The following is a 15,107-nucleotide window of genomic DNA, read 5'->3' as shown; positions in this document are numbered from 1 at the left end:
GCAGAGTCATTGGATCAGGCTGGAACAAGCAGGAACTGGAGGCCATAGGCAAGTGGCAAGCTGGGTGGCCAGGTGCCACTAATGCCATAGCAAAGCAAGTATTTAGATCAGGCAATGTCTCATCTTAAATATATAGTCAATTAGAACAATGATATATACGCCTCAAAATCATTAGAATTTATCTTGTGGGGTGTAATAAATGTAGAACATATTTTCAATGGGTAATTTATAATGTAGACTACACTGTTATATTCCTAATTAGCACAACGATTATTCATCAGACCTCTGTAGGAATATCTGTACTAGAGCGTTTTGTAAGTATACACTGCACTCATTCACCTTGTGCCCCTTCCACGGGTCATAAAATGTTATTTGGAAAATGTATCAATAAGGACATCAACATGCATTAAACAATCCAACATTTGTGAAGTGTCAGTTAGGCAGACAATGCTGGGCCAGGTATCACAAAAGGTACAGTCACCACCATCCACCAAACTGTTGATGATTGAGCCTCACTGTTCCCCGTTTACTACCTATGTGAGAGACATACTGGATCTCCCCAATTCCCCTTGTTTGCTGGCATAAACATTATAAAGTAAGCATGTAACTTCAACATCTATAGCAACAGTAAACCTCTACAACATATTCTGTATGATGTCTTGTGATTGTAGGGGGAGGAATTTGATCATGCAGTGTCAGGCGCATTTTAATCTCCCTCTACATAGTCAAAAACACTATCCTTTATGTCTGTTAACCCTGTTTTACTTTTAAATAATTTAGCAATGATGCCCTCCCAATTGTCAAGAGTAATCACCAACAAATAATGTATGCGGAGCTCCAGTTTAGCTGGATTGTCATGAGAAAAAATTCGGGAGCAATCCACAGTGCCCAAACCAAATGCTGTAACCCTCTCATAGAAGAATATGAATCTATTCTGGATATGGTAAGGGACATAGCTCAATTATAGTCTACGGTGGATTACAGCAACAAGGAATCTACCAGCCTCCAGTAATCAATCACCTTGGATGCAGCGACACAGGTACAACTCTGAACACTTGCCAGTCTAACAAAATGAGAACACAGCACTAGATTGAAAAGCTGCCCATGCTATCACAGAGTCAGAATAGAAGAGAAATGTCTTGCCATAATTGTCAGCAACCTGCACTGCTGGTGATACATAGTACGTATATGTGATGACCTTATGATACAGCAATGTCTAATAGAAAACACCTTATTGGGTGCAATTGACTCACAAGATTTAAAGAGGGCCATCTTGCATGCTAATATTAGAATACCATTTAAGAAATCTGAGACATAGCCAAGATGTATATGTAAGTACATTTCTTCCTTGTAGGATGTGTGTTTCTTACAGCATTTGATTGTTGATGCTCAGACTGTTAGCAATCCTCAACACCAACCCTACTTTTTGCAGGGTTATTAGGGCCCCAATCATCCATGGAAAACCTCTATATCCAATTTGCATAACTATAGTAATGACATAAATGACATATAGATACCCTCTAGGACAGCCCACGCAGTTCAGACTCCGTCAACCACATATGTACTTTGTACTGAATAAGTAATCAAGATTAAGAAATCATCTCATCTCCACCAGAAATCCTGAAGGAGGCAACAGAGTTAATAAAAGCGAATGTTATCAGACTTTCAATTGGTCGAACCTGTTAAAAAATACACTAAGCTAGATATCTGCACTCCGTTTGAATACGTTTAAAAATGTATGAATAGGTTGAGGTAATAAAGCTTATCATTAGATAGCATATTCCTTCAATTGTTGACACCAGGTCACAATCTAATGGGAAATAGATGACAATATGTAACAACAAGCATTTGCAAGGCAATAGGACTGTTACATTGCAAACAAGAGTGTTTGGCTGGGAGCAGGGGGGCGACAAGGCCCGAACGGGGGGTGGGCGAGAAGGAATCAGACTGCGGGAAGAAAGTAGTCTGTGCAGTAAAGGGGCCAGTAGCCATGGAAGTACACAAATGAAGACATGCCAGTCATAAGGAGGGACTAACAAGGGTTCGACCAATCAGAAGGCAGCATTTAAGACACAAGCTAATGAAAATGATGGGCGAAGAGTGGGTGGAGCTTCCAATTCCAATTCCAATTCCAATTCCAATTTATTTATTTCTTTTGTTTTGGAACTCCTACGGAGGTCCACAAAAACACACCAAAAATTTAAAAAGTCAAACATTGCATACAGTACAAAATTCCTTCCTTATACATTACTATAACATTATATCAAACATAGTGAAAAATGTGCAAAGAATGCTTTAATACATAAAACAATCACATAACCGACCGATAAAAATTCTTATATACATACTAAGAAATGTGCTAATGATGCTATGAATACATGAAACAATTAAATAGCCAGCCAATTGGTATGAAATCGGAACCAGAGTACTACCGTTAGACAAAATTCTAATAAATAGGCAAAAATGTTCTAAAAAATTGGTATATCTTAAAACAAACCATTGCATTCGGGGGGACAAGACCAGAGAACGTGTGTGCTGAGCAGAGTGAATATTAAATCTGATAAATACTGGTTTTAAAAACACTCGCCTGTCGCTTTGCAGCTTTGAACATACAAATAAGACATGATTTAGATCTTGGATTTGCAATTGGCACAATTCACAAATTCTCTTCTCTCTAGGTGTTTTATCCCAGATGCCAGTGACGTCTCTTAAAGGCAGCAGATTAAGTCTCAGTAGGAGTATCAGCCTTCTAATCCCATGGGGGATATTCCAATTAAATAAGGCTGTGGTTTACTACCCAATGCACTCCCACTGACTGCCACGTTACTGGGCCTGGATTTACTTAAAGCAACATCTCTCGCCAAACTGATAGGGGATCTGAATTTCTTTAAAAACTGTTTCAGACCGGATTTAGGCATTGGAGAAGCAGGAGTTAAACTAAGACCGAAACTTTCAATTGCACATAAAAAGGACCTAAAAAACGTGGATTGTTCTTTTAGAGTGCAAAAGATTTCTGTTCTCAGAGCAGCCCTAAGAGTACCCTCTTCCCTCAAGAAGAGAGAGTTACCCCACCTAAAAACTGCTGCCTGGGCTAAAATAACGGACGAGACTAATCCAAATTCAAGGCGCAGAGCATGTGGGGCAGCCAGAGAATTTAAATTGCAGTTTTGGTGCATAATTCGTCCTTCTGCCTTATCAAACAAAAGCCAATAATTCATGTCCACCACCTAGGCAGCACATATTAACGTGGGTGGGATTTTAACCTTGAAAACAGATAAGACAAGGCTAAAATGGCGTCTCCCACAAGTGTTACAGAATCTGTTTAATGCACTTGCCTGGGAGACGGCTTTACTAACACAGTGTTTAATATGCTCTAAGTCTCGACCTGTGTTGGAAAAAACTTTCCCTAAATATACATACGAGTCAATAAATTCCATTTTTTCAAAACCAAGCATCCATCTTAAACATCTCTTTATTCTGAGCCCCTTCTTACGAAAAACCAAGATCTTGCTTTTTGCAATGTTAATTTCTTAAAAGTGAAGCTCTGCATATTTGTTTAAAACGTCCAGGCGGAGTTGCAGGCCCATAGGTGTTAAATCAAATATTGCAACATCGTCTGCATACAATAAAGACCCAACTGACATTCGACCAATTTTGGGGGCTTTCCCTCTCACCGAGTTCAAAGCGCCAGGGAGATCAGCGATATACAATGAAAATAAAAGTGGGGCTAATAGACAACCCTGCTTAAGCCCATTATGCGTCCTAATTTTGCATGTTAACCCCCGCGAACCTCCCATTAGAACATGGCACCAGGTGTCAGTATGCATTTCCATGATCAGACCCAGGAGATGATTTGGAATGCCGAGGGAGACAAGTTTTCTCCACAAGGTCTGGCGGTCCACCTTGTCAAACGCCGTGGAGAAATCAATAAAGGCTGTATAAACTGGCATCCCTCGGGTGAAAGCATTTCTCCACAATTGTCTGAACAACCGCTATATTATCTAGGGTGCCATGGTTCTTTCTAAAGCCGCCTTGTTCCGGTGGAAGGATATCCTGATCATAAACCCATTGTTGTAAGTGGCAGAATATGTTTTTTGCAAATATTTTGCCTGAGGCATCCAGGAGGGCAATCTGTCTAAAACTAGTCGGCACCGTTTTTGGTCCTTTTTTATACAGGGGGACTATAATGCTCCACTTCCAAGAGGGGTGGATTTTATTCATAAAGAAGCAATATTTAAAAAGTGGCTCTAAAAAATCACCCCATACTTCTGGCTCCTTTTTTGATTAGTGCAATTGGGAGACCATCCGGCCCTTGTGCGCCGGAAGTTCTAGCAATCTTTATGTACTTTACCAATTCCTTTCCTAGCGGGGGACCAAATTCAGTAAAAACAGCCGACGCAGGTTTAACCCCATCAGTCAACACGGGAGAAACTGGACTATTAGTTCTATATAAAAGAGAGATGTAATCCACCCATTCCTTTTCGTGAATCGGTATCGGTGTAGCTCTCTGCCTTGAATCGCAATATACAGCGATCAGGTGCTAATATTTTCTTGAGTCCTTTGCCCTTGTGGCTTCCCTCAGCCCTATCCACTTCGCATCGAGCTCCTTTCTTTTTTCACTGAGCATGAGCTGACTTCTCACTCGCTTGAGGCGATTGATGTCCTGCTGTTGACCAAGGAGGAAATGTATGTGCTGTTTTCGAACAAGATGGTTAATTGCCTGTTTTAAAAATATCATATGAGACCTATCATGTTTATACGTGAGAGGTTCAGAAGATGTGGAGCTTAAATTACAAATCTTCTTCATTTGAGCCTCAAAGAAGGATATGATGTTGGAGTGAGTAATACCTTGCTTTTCGACATACACCGTCTTCACAATGGAGCCTACTTCAACAGTGTTTTTTTGCGTCCAAAAGGACCAACCATTTCCTTTATTAAAAGTGGCCAAGCCCTGACCGTCATTCCCCAAGTCCAGTATGGGTAGATCATAGGCCACTGACATACCCACTATGCAGTGGTCGCACCATAACGACGGGCTAATAAAAAAGTTATCACAAGCCCCAAACATTTGGTAGGAAACAATCACATAATCTAAAAGGCTCTAAGTATGTTGAGAATGAAAGGTAAAATGGGCTTTTTACGGCGGGCACTCTCCCGTTTAAGATAACAAGATCCGAACTTCTGACGCTATCAAGCAAGAGGAACCCCCGCGTGTCTGTCTTTACTTTATTTGATAATCTCAGAGGCAGAATTTGAAATTTTAGCATTTAAGTACCTCACTACTATCACTAGGGGGCAATCTTCCCTAGTAGCTATTTCCTGAATAAAAGAAAAAAATACGGGCAGAAGATGATCAAAATTTTTCCGAGGGGGGACATACAAGTTTGCCACAAGAAAGGAGGTAGGTGTGTCAGAGTCTCCCAAGCATGCCAACTTCAAGCATATACAGAGGTTTGAGGGGTTGGGGAAAACCTTCTGGTTTCAATTGATGGAGTTTTTAATCAGGATAGATACCCCCCCCCGCTGGCATGTCCCCTTTCCGATCGCTTCGCGTAACACGAATATACAAAATAGCCATCACATTGAAACTCTTTACAAGACCACGTTTCTTGTAGACATATAATTATGGGATTCATACTTTTTAAGGAATTTTATTTTGTTTCATTGGGTCCCAGGCCAGCCATATTCCAGGACACGAGTAGCCCACCGAGGCTACCTCAATGGAGCACTCCTTACTGCATCCACATGGGTGTTTTTCAGGGCTCTTGCAACCCAACTCCACTGGACAAATTCATCTTCTATGTCTGGAGTCTGAGGGGCAGCTACTACGATGGGTACAACATTTATTGAACGCCCCCTCCAGTCCACGGAAACCGCTATATCTTTAGCATTGACCGCAGAATACTTTATTTCGGGACCCAATGCATCTAGTGCCACTGAATTAGTAGCCTTCGAAACTTTCAGGTTTTGGCTTTTGGGGGTCGCAATTTGATTTGCCTCAAATTCATTAACAGATGTTACATAAAGCCCTTGTTTAAACAAAATTCACAGTTCTTCAAAACCAGGTTGCCCACTATCAACAAAAAGTAACCCTGGAGAACGGAACAATGTCATGTACATAAATCATCACATTTAAGATATCCTTGCTAGCTATCAGCTTTAGTGACTCTAATTCTGAAAATGAGAATGAAACCTCTATTTACCGGGATGGATTCAGTATCAAATAGCCAGCTGAAATCCACCACGGGAGATAAACCTGGCTGTGCCCCGCTAGTATTCTTTGGGGCATCTCTCCATGGGATCCATAAGGGTACCCTATCCGTTGAGCAGGCAACTTGCGTCCCAGCACGTTGTTGGATATTCGAGTATGGGACTGTATTGGGTATTGGGGCCTCGGTGTTTCAAACAGGCGGAAATGAGGTCCCTATGAGGGTTCTATTTGGCCCGACCTGCGATGTAATTGGGGCTTGGGCCCTCCCTCTTGGGTACCAGCCCCACTGGAATCAATAGAGTCAATTGCCCCAGACCCTATGTGCAGCGAGAGGACCCCGTAACCCATGTGCTTTTCTCCACCCAATGGGTCTAATAACTCCTTAGTGGGGGGCTGGGTTCCATGGAGGGACTGCAGTGAACGGGTTAGAGGAGGTACTTCCGGTCCTGAGTCCCCCAAACTCCCAGTCGATGCTGTGGGTGCTATAATGGATTACCATGGGTTGCCATCTGCTGATGGAGTTTCCAGGCCTCCTTTCTCCGTTATTAAATGGACTTCGCTCTGGCTTTCCAAAATCCGGGAAAATGCAGTTTTGAAGCTTTCCATTTGGAGAATCGTCTCATTTTTGTTGTGTTTCTTTTTCAGGTTTTCCCCCTTATGTTTTGATATTGGGCCATCCCTCTTACCTACTTTCTGTCCTCCCTTCCCTGACAATGTAGGAGAGTATTTTGTATTTGTATTTGTATTTTTATATATTTCTAAAGCGCAAACAATCGCTCCGGAAGGAGCATCCTGGCGCTGAATAAACAGTGTGCACGAATCAGAAAGGTTAGGAGACTATATGAAGGTCATTACGTGATTGTCAGGGAGAGAATACACCTGAGAGGTAGTCAGAGGGATTAATGCCTCCTCCTCCCCCCTGCCCTCCCCACATGTTTGGATTGCTTGGCGACGGCCCTGATTTTCTCATTTTCTCCGGTGCCCTCCAATCTACACTTTTTAAACAGGGGGAAGAATTTCAAGGTGGATTTTTCCAAACAGAGACTCAGTTCGACCTCCTCAAATAATGTGCTTAAGCATAGCTCTTCCTTTTCAAGATTACATACAGGAGCCATGGGGGGCACCAGGGAGAGAGGGGTTCCTGCCTGTACAGAAACATCTCTCGACTCTCCATAGGGAAGGTCTAATACCGGCCTATCCCTTGGGCATCCATCCATGTGGGGGAGAATCATGGGGATAGATTTAGGGGTAGCAGACTTGTTTCCCTTTTGGATTTCAAATAGCATTACAGAAATCATTTCCAGCATATGGTCAGAACTCAAAACAGGTTTCTCTAATAAGGATAATATGGAGTTTAAGATGTTTTCAATACACACAAGATATTCTGATGGTGCCCCCTCTCTCTCATTTGCCCACTTTGGTTGAGAATCAGGCAAGAATACATCATGGCCAGACTCCATGGGGGTATCAATCAAATGACTTGTGCTACTGTATAAGAGAGGCATAGAGAGGCGCCTTGGCGAAGAGCTTACGATTGGAGTATTGACATATCTGTGACCACTCATTAACTGGACGTCTTTATGCCTACGGTCGAAACAGTCTCCCAAGACCCTTTTTTGGGCTTCTATATCAATGTCTGGGAGTGGAAAGTCTTCCCCTAGTGATGGCTCTTCGCGTGGTATTGCCTTCTCCGCCGGAGGAACCCCAAGGTGGTCATCCGGGCTACCGTCCCCACCTGATCCCTTTTGGAAGCCCATCCGCAGAGATAAAACAACCAGTGGAGACTCCTTCATACTGTCAATAGTTGACTGCTTTGTCGGCTTTGACTCATTTATTAGAATAATTGACTGACTCTGCTAGCTGGCAAGAAGGTCCAAGTCCGAAGGGGCACCGGTAGGTGCATCAAACAGTTGCACACTGGATCCGACCTCCACTCTCTTAGTAATCTGATCCACAAAGCTTCCACGTTATACTGAATACTGCATGCCTTGCAAAGCGAGCAGCATGTGCGCTGCAGCGCTAGGCTCGACCTAAAAATTAGGAAAGAAAAAAGGCTGGTGTTGACTGTCGCCCTTTTGGTTTTGCCAATACCTGTTTTGTCATGGTTTTGGTAAAGTATTTTATGCTTTCACTCACAATCAAGTGAGCCAAGGTCTGAAGTGGACTGACCCATTTTCCCATGATGTATGCTGTAGGGGTGGAAGAAAAGCCTAGATAACACAACAACAGACCAATACATTAAGAGGACAAGCTGAAAGTCCATAGAAGTATTATACATATAATTTTAATAAAATCAAAAGGTCTTGGCAAAAAACAGAGATACAAAGTAAGAACAGTGATCAACAAGGCTATCAGAGCTGATTTCCCATCTCCAGAACAGTGGGTAACGAAACTTGAGCCCCCCCCCCCAACCCCTGGCCCACCATCTACCACTTTTGCTGAGGGGGTCCATGGAGCACGGGGACCATAGGGGTAATGTTACACCACTGTTTCAGAGTCACTATTTCATAGTTGAGGAGATGAAGGCAACAATTGGAAAGAAATCTCCAGACATAGGCTGGGTGTACCTCAATTCATTCCACTTGGGAAGTTAAAAGGCATCCGATGGACAGTTAGAATAGGAACTAAGATTCTGCCATTTTAGATTCAAGAAGAGTCTGCAAGCAGCAAAATCTAACTAGGCCTTGCCTTGGAGCTTGACACTGATGTTCTTTAGAATTTCTCAGGGCTCCATAAAAACACACTGAAGGAGGGAAAATGGACACTGAAGGTGGAGGCAGTGGTGGCAGTGAATGGGGTAAACTTTCAGGTAGTTAGCCTGCTGGTCCCATTTTAAAGTTAACTTTGGGAAATCAGGGACAAACAACAGCCAGGAGCTAATGTCAGTCCCATCAGAAAGCATTGTATCATGTTTGGGAATTCTGCAGGAGGCCCATAACTATCTCAGCCTCCAAAAAACTGCAGCACCACCAGTACTACCCAATGTGACTGGTAAAAACTGGGAACATAATAACAACTTAAATACAATTTTGGAGTTAAAACTCTGGGGAGTATTTATTATATTAAAACAAATTGGTGCATCTAGTTGTGATGATAACAGTGGCTCCAAACCTATTTTTGCAGCTGCTCGTCGCACTTATATTGTTTAATGTGAACTAGTTGTTCAATCTCTGATTCTGAACATTTTGGTAAATTAAGTGATTATGGCAGTGACAGTAGTAGCATTTTCACAAAGTGTGCTATAAAGATACAAGCTGCACGTCTACAAAGTTACAAGTCCATACTAATATGCACAGAGTATAATCACCCTCTCCACTTGACAAGGTGAGACGCTCTTAAGCTAGGGTGCAAGCATGCTGAGGACAGCACCCAATAGATATCATCCTCTTTGAGCACAGCACCCCCTGACTTGGTTGGAGTACTTAGATTTAGCAAGTTGGAATTAACCTACACACATCTATTCACTACATATGAATGATTTCAAATACCAGCTGCCTCCTTTTACTGGAGAATGCACGTCTTGCATGTACTAGAGCATTGTACTCTCTACATATTTTTATATATGACGATTATATTGAATTCTTGAAAATTGACACACGCTGCAGTGGAGTATCACTCCATTGTAATCCAAGGGTAAAACATCAAAGCATTTCGATAACACACGATCTCAACGCATTACATATAGACCTTTTTAATATGCAGTTGGTGCCGGTACTGAACACATTGTTCTAGGGGAAGGAATGCTATTGGCCTTTCTATACTCATGTGGGTAGACAGTGTGGGAACCAAACACTGGGTGATATACTTGCACTTATTTAATTATTTGAAGTAGTTTGTAAGTGTGAGTGTAAGGGGAAATATGATACCACTGGCTTGTTAAATTCCATAGCTTTACCAATGGTCAGTACAGCTATATTTACAAAATGCAACCACTTTTACACACCGCCTCTGTACATACCCAAGTGCCATCCATTTCACTTCCTGTGGACTAGGGTTACGTGCGGACCGGAATAACAGGCGTGGAGGCCAGATGTATTGTGCTATTTCAGCTGTTTTTATTGTTCTCAAGCACGGTAAACAAGAGGGGTTGCAAGAAGGTGAGGCTGGATGGCTTGAAGTCCGTTCTTGTCCGTCCGGGTGAGGAGGTCTTCGGGTTGGCTTCGGGTCTAGGGCCGGGATCTGGTGTTGCCTCGGAGGGGAAAGAGAGAGAAGAGGGCAGTTAGTCCTTTTCTGCTTGTGGACCGTCGGAGTACTGTCACCAACCACCGGGTTGTGAGGGGGCCAAAGAGAACGTGAGGGTGAGGGCGAAAAGGGAGGTTTCAAGGAAGGGGGTAGACGAGAGAGAGGAGTGGGAAGAGCGTGCTGCGGTGAGGGGGGAGTGCAGGGGCTATAATACAACGGGCTAAGTGCAGTGAAACGACTACGTATATACAGTGCAGCAGTGTACTGTCCGTGAGGGGATCTATGTACAGCTAATATACAAATATCTACAGGGAGACACGGAGAAAAGGTAACAGTGTACTCACGTGCCCCGCCGCAACTCTCCAGTGAGTTGCGGCCGCTCTCCAGGAACCTCCTGAGGACTCCACCAATCTTCGGTCCAGACGTCCTCCTCCTCTTCGCTTCCGCTCTTGCTCCTTCTGTTCTCCGTCTCAGGTTCTCCGCACGCTGTCTCCTGCCACGAGTCCGCCGCCTTGAACGCTCTCCTCTCTTCGTCGTCGGCTTTTCTGTGTGTCGAGCTGATGATGGGGGCGGGGCTTCCGGGGTCTCCGGGGTCACAGGAGTTCACTTACGGTTCGTTGCGCGACCCCGCTGGTTGTTCCGTTTCCTGCAGGGAAAGAGAGAGAGGAGGAGTCCTGGTCGTCAGGGACGCGGGAGGGTCAGCGGTCATGGAATCCCAGCTCGGGCGTCGCCCTGTCGAGGTGAGTGGCGCTCCCCTTCCAGACTTCCTCATTTGCGCAATGAACCGAAGCATAACATTAGAAAAAAACTAGGCCAGTTCACTTGAAACTCTCTATCAAAAGGAAAATATAGTTCTTTTCTCAAACACAAATATATTTTTTATAGAAACACTGAAATTACCTTAAAATCAGTTTTGGTTAGGTTCATAAACTAAAAACACGTGAAATGCATTTGTTTTGGTGAGCACACACAATCATAGCACCCCACCAATGCACTGCTCCTGACCCCTGACAAGATGACACAGATCACCTCAGAACCTACATTGTGAGTAACATGACAGAAGCCTGTATTAGTGGTAGTCCACTCCACTAGTGTGGGTAAATTCCAGGTCATGTGCTCCAATAGCCCTTGGCATAATGGTACAAGGGATATGCAAAGATTTAATTTGGAAAGCAAAATCTAAGGTATATATCAATGATTGGCCTATCTGTAGTACACTCAGGGGAATATTCTCAAGGACCGGCGACACCTATCACAAACGTCAGTTAGCGGCAGTTTTTTTATCGCTGCCTAACCCTTAAAACTATTGCCATGTTAGCGATGTATTACCAAGCCGCCACTACATGGCGATAGTATCAGGGAAGGCTGCTAACGTCAGCGTGATGTCGATAGGAAATCTGGCGTTAGCTGGCGTTAACTACCGATAGTCAGCCCAATGTGAGTTTTCTTTGTCGCTAATGCAAAAAATAGCATATCAGTCAACCTCCATTGTAAAATAGGCATACAAACCAATAAACTGCAGAATGGAGCAGCCAGGGCCAAGTGCAGCACACATCAAGAACCCCTGCAAGTCAGCCAATAACCAGGATGACCATGAGGAGAGCCTTGATGCTTCGCAGTACCTGCGCCTGGAGCCTGAATGCCTTGCTGGACCTGCATCTGGAGCCTGGATGCCTCGCTGGACCTGCGTCTGGAGCCTGGATGCCTCACTAGACGTGCGTCTGGAGCGTGAATACCTCGCTGGACCTGCGTCTGGAGCCTGGCTGCCTACTTCCTGTTCCTGGAAGCAGACGCAGGAGAGCAGGAGCAGCGAGGACACAGGACCCGGCTTTGAGGTAAAACTTCCCTTATTACATTTTTTACAACACCCACTCACACACACATCCCCGCATCCACACCCCATCCAGTGTTGTTTCCAGCGTTTACCACCTCTCAGCTGTCCAGCCCCCCACAGCAATTCTCAATGGCGGCCGCTGTGCGCCCATGCACAGCGGGCTTACCACCCGTGTGCCAAAGGCACATACATGGTTGCGATGCATGCCATAACATTGCATTTCATTCCCACTGATACTAACACTAGGCAGATTGCAACAGTAGAGTAGGAGTTGCATAGCGGAGACATCAATAATATCACTATTCCCACATCAGTGAGTGCAACCCAAAACTAACCTTTGCACCCCAAACCCAACCGTGAACCCTGGAATTCCTTTTTGAGCCCAAATAACACACCCAAAAACCAAAGTTGACCCATATGCACACCCCAATTTCAATATTATACCCCAAAACACCCCCCAAAATCCATATTTTACCCCAGATTAACCCCCAAAATCTATATTTTACCCCAAATGCACACCTCAATTTCAATATTATACCCCAAATGCACACCCCAGTTTCAATATTATAGCCCAAAACACACCTCAAGTCCCATATTTTACCCCAAAATCCCCCAAAATTCCATATTTTACCCCAACACACACCCCAATTTTCATATTTTACATCCGCAACCCATACCCACCGGCAAAACTTTAAATTACCCCATTACTGACCTCACAATGCGTTGTAATCAAATGTGATGTAAAGGCACCTGCATTGTCGGAGTTGTGTTGTTGACGATGTACTGCCTGCATTGTAATGGTTGTCTCCTGTGCCAAAGGCAACCCATAGGCTACACCGTTTGCATCCATCTGCCCCTGGACTGCTCTCTGCACCAAGGAGCCTTCCTCTTGGACACTCCACCGCTATGACGTCAGCACCCTCCTCGCCATCAACCGTGGACACCACCTCACCTGTCAGGACCAACCTCTGCTCCGGACTGAACATCACCATCGCCATCACTGATGGCTGCAGTATCACCCACAAGGAGCACCCTGATCATCAAGAAGGAGGCATTGCCATCACCTACAGAATCACACTTTGACTGACCACGCACTCTAATGGACCACCTCAACTCACAGATCCAGACCAAGCCCAATCACATCCTCTGCAACACCCTCACGCGCAGGTCACCTGGACCATGGCCCCCCATTCTCCAATACCATTGTAGACCTCTTGCACCCCAGGGTCTCCCATCCACTAATGACATCCTACTCGGTGAACTCAAGTCCCACCTGGACAACCCCAGTGACCAGGACACCACCCCATGCTGGGGAAGGTCCCTTACATCCGGCGCAAGCAGCAGGGTCACCTTAACAAGCCACATAGCAGGACACACGGTCGAGCACGTCACCTCTGCCAGTGGGAACTTCAACTACAGCCACAACACCGGACTCGCTTGGTCAGACCATCATTGGTAACATCACGTCTTCACCTTGCCCAACGGACGCAACTGCCATCATGTCACCCCCTCACAGCTGGATCAAGGCCACCGAAGAACGTCTCATCCACTCCTTCCACAACAACACTCTACCAATGCTTCCAAATGATGACACCGCAGAGCAGAAACGATCACCAATGGATCTCCAACAGTGCCGACATTTGGGCACCCCTGATGAATGACACTGGTTCAGTACCTTCCGCCTGCCTGATGGCAGGCATGAGGGTGACGAAGTGCCATAGGGATAGGCCGGCCCCATACATTGCTGGAGTTGCATCATGGTTGTTACACGACTACAGCAATGCGTGACTTTAGCGCAGACAGATATGTCAGGATTCCTGATGTATCTGTTATTACTTGCATCATGGAGCGCTGTCCAGTGAATACAGCGCATCCATGCTCTTGAAAGAAGGGCGTAGTAAGAAGTGTTGCAACACTGTCTTGTTGCAATGCTGCAACAATTTTCATGATTGGGGCCCAGGAATGCGCAGTATCTTATTTATAGTGCGCATTCCTTCACTTTAGTTTTGTCGGAGGGCAGCACTGCAACATTGCTTGCAGCGCTGTGCCGCACCAAAACATGCTGTGTTGTGGCCCCACGCGTTATCTTCATTTTTATGGTCTTAAGTAACTGGCTCTACCTAACAGCAGTTAGAGCAGTTTTTTTGGTCTTCAGAAGTTCAATGATCCCCTTGTTAATATGGAGTAGTGTTGTTTGCGGGCGTTTTTGCTCGGGAACGTCTCCCCTGCGTATAATTATCGGTAACGGAAGTAGCGATCTTTATAATGGATGTTTTCACCTAAAAACTGTCGCTAACGGCTGTTAGAGACAGCTTGGTAATAGGGCAATAAAATTATCGACGCATTAGCGGCAAAAAGTGCTGCTAACTCGGCGATAAGTCCTTGTGAATATGCCCCTCAGCTTTCAGAATTTTCTACTTATGCTAAATGTTAGTTTTTTTCACCACAAACTATCAACATTACCTTGCAAATACTTACAGAAAATACACATCCTGTTTTCTCCTGAATTAAATTTAAAAATGTGCATCGTAACTTTGAAACAGGATACATGTTTGCAATCTTTGCTATACTTGCAGAAACTTGACAGGGACGCAAGCCACTATTTTAACATGAAAACCCGCTTGCAGAATACTTTGAGAACTACACAGAGTAAGCCCAACATCCACAAGAATTACACATGATGAAACTTCGCAAATTCATTAATCGTCCTTCAATTGAAGTTCTTTAAGAGAATTGCAAATGTTTCTTTAATAATTAATATTATTGTCACCTTTCAACGAAGACCTGTCTTTCATCAATGTTCCTTCTACATATTTCACAGGGCCAACGACTGATACTCTGCACTGGAGGTTAGGATGTATTTTCTATTGAAAAGACCTA

The sequence above is a fragment of the Lissotriton helveticus genome, chromosome 12, assembly GCF_964261635.1.
Source record: "Lissotriton helveticus chromosome 12, aLisHel1.1, whole genome shotgun sequence".
Taxonomy (NCBI): Eukaryota; Metazoa; Chordata; class Amphibia; order Caudata; family Salamandridae; genus Lissotriton; species Lissotriton helveticus.
This window is presented reverse-complemented; position numbering follows the sequence as displayed.